Source organism: Bidens hawaiensis, unplaced genomic scaffold (assembly GCF_021521415.1).
Source record: "Bidens hawaiensis isolate Kalapana, Puna unplaced genomic scaffold, B.hawaiensis_p1.1 tig00027287_1, whole genome shotgun sequence".
NCBI classification, from domain to species: domain Eukaryota; kingdom Viridiplantae; phylum Streptophyta; class Magnoliopsida; order Asterales; family Asteraceae; genus Bidens; species Bidens hawaiensis.
Genome location: NW_027494400.1, coordinates 66,062 through 72,061, shown reverse-complemented (window position 1 = coordinate 72,061; position 6,000 = coordinate 66,062).

The window sequence follows — 6,000 nt, the reverse complement described above, 5'->3', positions numbered from 1 at the left end:
GTCAACAGTTCGGGCACTTTGCTAGGGAATGTAGGAATGAGAGAGTTGAACGGGGACAAGTTAGGCCTAACCAACACTCTGGAATTAACCGCGAGATCAATGCCATGTTAACTAGAGAGGCAGGAGAATACAACTGGAACCAACACTCAAGTGGTTTGGGTGAACAAGCACACATGGCTGAGACTGAAGCTGTAGAAGTTGAGAAGGTTGATGGAGAGAAGAAAGCAAATGAAGAAGAAACTGCTTTCATGGCGAACGATCAGGATGGTAGATCCAAGGTATGTCCCAAAATTATTTGTGCTAATTGTGAAAATTTGACTGAGCAACTAACCAATATAACTGATCAGTATGTCAAATTAGATGCTGAGTTTAAAACTGTTAAAGAAGATCACCATTTCATTAAAGCAAGAGAAAACAGTTATAAAGTTAAGATAAAGGCTTGTGAAAAAGACATTAAAAGTCTTAAAACTAAACTTGCTGAGAAAATAGAAATTATTGATCTTAGTTATGAGGTTTTGGAAGAAAAGACAAAATTGATTGCTGATAGAGATAAACAGATTGCTGACCACCAGGTAAAGGTGGTGGAACTGAACCGCAAACTTGAGCAGTTCAGAAACTCCTCGGCTATCCTTGATCACCTTGTGAGTGATCCAAGTACCTCTGCAAAGAGGGCAGGAATCGGATACCACGAGGTTCCACCACCCTTTAACCATAATTACACTTATAATCCAAGTGTTCAGAAATCTGTTGATTTTGAGATTGCTCAGTCAACCCCAATTAGAATTACTAGTGTCAAACCAAGTGTTAGCTGTGGCGAAACAAGTTCGCCTGTTTCTAGTGTGAATATTTCTGTATCAAGTCCAGTCTCATCAGATTCGGATATGTTGTCCGAATCTGGTCAGACAAAAGAAAAGGTAGAATTACCCACCAGTGGAGATAATGATAAAGTTTCTAAAAAGAGTTCTCCACTCAATCCGTACGTCCCACCTTATGTGAGACGAACGGCTGGTAATACTACCTCTACATCCAAACCAACATTTGACAAGAAAATGGAGAGTAGATGTTGCTTTAGATGTAACAGGTTAGGACATCTTGTTGCAGATTGTCCTTTGAAACCGAGATTTAGAGATGTGAAGCCAAATAAAAATGAGAATAAGCGTCATTTTATTCCAGCTAAAAATGAAAACTTTAAAAATTGCCAAAATGTAACGAATTCAAGTTTTCATAAAAACCAACCTCATTTTTACAACCAAACCACAAGAAATAACACTTTCTATTCTCAAAGGTTTGGAAGGCATTACACTCAATCTGCAGGGAGATTCCCTAACAGGACGTACAGAAATTATCCTGACGCTAACTTGAGAAAGCCAGGGTACGGGATGTATCGATCCAAGACCAACTGGTCTTGGGTCCCAAGATTCTAACTCATTGTTTTAATGTGCAGGAACAGTTGAACAGGGCTGCCAACAATCTTTGGATTGTAGATAGCGGCTGTTCCCGGCACATGACTGGCAACAAACACTTGTTGCAAGATTTAAAACCTGTTCAGGGAGCTAGAGTTAGTTTTGCTGGTGAAAGCGGAGGAAGAATAACTGGGAGAGGAACAGTGTCGAATGGGAGAATGACACTTGAAAATGTAAATTTTGTGGAGGAATTAAAGCACAATCTGCTGAGTGTGTCGCAGATCTGTGATAAAGAATATACTGTCCATTTCACTAAGAATGAAGCAATTGTATTGAAGCCTGGTTTTCATATACCAGAAGAATGGATAGTAATGAAAGCTCCACGTGAAACGAATACATACGTGATGGATATGAGGTCTACTGAAATGGCCACCAGAGAATCCTGTTTAATGACAAAGGCAAGCGAATCAGAATCAGAGTTATGGCACAGGAGAATGGGACATATTCATCTTCGTAAGATGAACTTCATTGTCAAAAATGGGCTTGTGATGGGTGTTCCCTTAAAGAGTTTTAACTTTGAAGATAAATGCATAGCGTGCAAGAAGGGAAAACAACACAAGAAAAGCCATCTCACCAAGACGATCAACTCAATTGCTGGTACTCTAGAACTACTTCATATGGATCTCTTCGGTCCGGTGAATGTACAAAGTCTAGGCGGTACTTCTTACTGCTTGGTGATAACTGATGATTACTCACGATACTCGTGGGTATATTTTCTGAAAACGAAAGACGAGACGACTCAGATGGTGAAGAATCTAATTACAAAAGTCGAGAACGTCATGAGTAAATCAGTTAAATTCATCAGAAGCGACAATGGGACAGAGTTCAAGAACTTTGAGATGGAAATCTTTTGTCTTCAGAAGGGTATTGAGCATCAATATAGCGCTCCGTATACTCCACAACAGAACGGAGTAGCTGAAAGGAAGAACCGAACGTTGATTGAAGGAGCCAGAACTATGCTGGCCGACTCAAAGCTTCCTGTGATGTTCTGGGCTGAAGCAGTTGCTACAGCCTGCTATGTTCTGTATCGGGTGTTAACCGTTAAGAGACTTGGAAAAACTTGTTACGAGCTTATGCACGGAAGGAAGCCCAACTTGTGTGGTCTTGAACCTTTTGGGTCTCCTTGTTCGATTTTGAAGACTAACTTGAAATTTGGTGAAGTAGCCGATGAGGGAATTCTAGTCGGTTATGTTGTTGGGACTCCCAACAGACGGGTCTTCAATACGACAACTTGCAAGGTGGAGGTGGTTTGTAACACCGACATTACTAGTTATCAACCGCCAAAACCAAGCAATGGACCTGCTGAGCTTTTTGACTATGTTAAACTGTTTAAGTCGTTTAACGTACCTAATTTGGAAATTGCTGAAGAAGACGAAAGAGTTGTGACGAAGATGATATTTGATGAGGAAGAGGAGCTAGTGCAACATCAGATGACAGAAAAATCTCAGCCTTCCACATCAAACCCTATCGATACCCCTGCGGCCTCAACTGAAGATGAGTTTATTAATCCTTTTCACTCTCAGCCTGAAACTACCATAGATGAGATCTCTTCAAACTTGGAAGACAATTTACATGTCGGTGCTGTTCCGACCACGAGAATTCACAAAGATCACCCTTTGGAGAATGTTATAGGTGATGTGTCCTCGGGTGTACAAACCAGAAGTAGCCTGAATGAGCACACCTGTGTTTATTCAAGCATAAAAGAAACAGGTATAATGAATGAATGTTTGTACTCCTGCTTTATAAGCCAAATTGAACCGAAAAAATTATCAAATGGCTTTGAAGAACAGCTCGTGGGTCGAAGCTATGCAAGAAGAGTTGGCTCAGTTCGGGAAAATGGAAGTTTGGACTTTGGTCGAAAAACCAAAGAATGTGCACGCTATAGGCACGAAATGGGTGTTCAAGTGCAAGAGAGATGAAAAGGGGATTATTGTGAGAAATAAGGCGAGGCTGGTTGTTAAAGGTTTTAATCAGCAAGAGGGTATTGACTACAATGAGGTTTTCGCTCCTGTTGCCCGGTTAGAAGCGATTCGATTGTTTTTGGCGTTTGCTGCTTTCAAAAAGATGAAGGTGTTTCAGTTGGATGTAAAGAGTGCGTTTCTTAACGGGAAAGTTGACGAGGTTGTGTATGTTGAGCAACCACCGGGTTTTCCTGACCCAGACTTTCCTGATCATGTATACAGGTTGAGCAAGGCGTTATATGGTTTACATCAGGCACCTCGTGCCTGGTATTCAACGTTATCGGACTACTTGCTGGAAAATGGTTTTGAAAGGGGTTTGATCGACAGTACGCTGTTTGTGAAGAGAGAAGGATGTGACTTCTTACTGGTTCAAGTCTACGTGGATGACATCATTTTTGCTGCATCAAGAATATCCATGTGTCAAGATTTTGAGGCTGTCATGAAGAAACGATTCGAGATGAGTGCTATGGGTGAACTAACTTTCTTTCTAGGATTGCAGGTTGATCAGAAGAAAGATGGAATGTTCATTCATCAAACAAAGTATGTTCATGATGTGCTGAAAAGATTCAAGATGGAGGACAGTTCTCCATATGACACTCCAATCTGCGTCAATCACAAATTGGGAGCTGAATCAGATGGTGACGCAGATGTGGACCCTACTCTGTATCGGGCGATAATAGGTTCTTTAATGTATTTAACTGCTTCTAGGCCTGATATAATGTTTTCTGTTTGTCTTTGTGCTCGCTTTCAGGCAAACCCAAAGGAATCTCACATGAAAGGTGTGAAGAGGATTTTGCGGTATCTCAAGGGCAAGCCGAAACTAGGATTGTGGTACCCAAAGGGAGGAGACGTTGAACTGGTGGCATATACTGATTCTGATTATGGAGGTTGTAATCAGAGTCGGAAGTCAACAACAGGAGGCTGTCAGTTTCTTGGAGGAAGATTAGTTTCCTGGCAGTGCAAGAAACAGACATCAGTCGCAATTTCAACTTGCGAAGCTGAATACATGGCAGCATCCAACTGCTGCTCTCAGGTTTTATGGATTCAGCAACAATTGCGCGACTATGGTCTGAATTTCTTACTCACTCCTATTTTAATTGATAACACTGCCGCCATCTCAGTAATTAACAATCCCGTGAAGCACAGTAAAACTAAGCATATTGACATTCGTCATCACTTCATACGGGATTGTGCTGAGAAGAAACTGATCAAGATCGAAAAAGTTGATACACTTGAAAATTTTGCTGACTTGTTTACAAAAGCGTTTGATAAATCCAGATTTCAAAACCTAATTGAACTAAATGGGATGATCAATCCCGAGTAACCATGTCTTTGTTTTTGATTTAAAAAAAAAAAAAAAAAAAAAAAAAAAAAAAAAAAAAAAAAAATGAGTCTTTATTGCTTAAAATTAGTCGGTTACCTCGGTTTGATGGACATCTCCTCGGATATGTTTTGGTCCTTGTTTTCGACTTAGGAAATGAGGATAGCCATTAACCGGAAGACTGAAAGTAACTGGGGCAGTGTTGACATGTTTTTCTTTCAGTTGCTGAAAATTAGTCGGTCATTCTTAGTAAGAAGGACACATACTTGCATGTGGTCGGTCCAGCTGATCCAATGGATCTTCAGGATAGCCGTTTACCTGATGACTTTGACATGATTGGGGCAATTGAATTCAATACTTTATTTTGGGAAATGAAATTACTTTTCAAGTCTATTACTTCGTAAGAAGTTCTTTGCTGTGTTTAAAAGAAAATTGATCCACCCTTGGAAAATGATATGTATACTGACTATGTGTGCCTAACTAGTGAAGTTATTAAGCTTAAAAGGCTTTAGAACAGTCATTGTATGTCATGGTAATTTTAATGGTGCGTAAAAGTGTATGTGATACTAACCTAAATTTACTCGAATTTAATGTGGAAACTCCTTAAGAGTTTTGCATGTCTTCATACACATCTTTTCGAAGGATAGGCAGAAAAGCAACTACCCAGTCATACACGAGCCCGTGAGTGTTCTGATTCCCGTGAAGAAAGCATTTCAAGACACTGCAGTGATCCAGATTCGGGACTTGCAGTAGTTTAGTACTCCGATGAAAACTCTTATGTGTGATTAAAAAAAAAAAAAAAAAAAAAAAAAAAAAAAAAAAAAATGTACTTATGAGAAGTAGTGACAATAAACACGAGAACCGACACTTCTCAAGATTTCTCAAGTTTGGAGTAAGAAGAAAACGGGAAGCAGACAACGAGTATCTACAAGTTAATCAGACACTATGGGTCGAAGTCAATTCGGGGTGACTTGGGTATAGCCAAATACGCTTTGAGAATAGATAGAAGGCATCATTACCTCTGAATTGTTGCCAACTTAAATTTTTGAGCTTAACTGAACCTTAATCCGTATCACAGAAACAATGAAAACCATTTAAGTTATTACATGCTTACAACCTGTTTCTCTATGTCATAATACAGCCAAACACGGATCCAAGTGACAGTCACATAGTTAGTATGATTCCTGTTCGGATCTTTTCTAAAACGGAGTGGTCCCTGACTAGACTGAAATTTGATCCCTTATTTCGTTAAAAT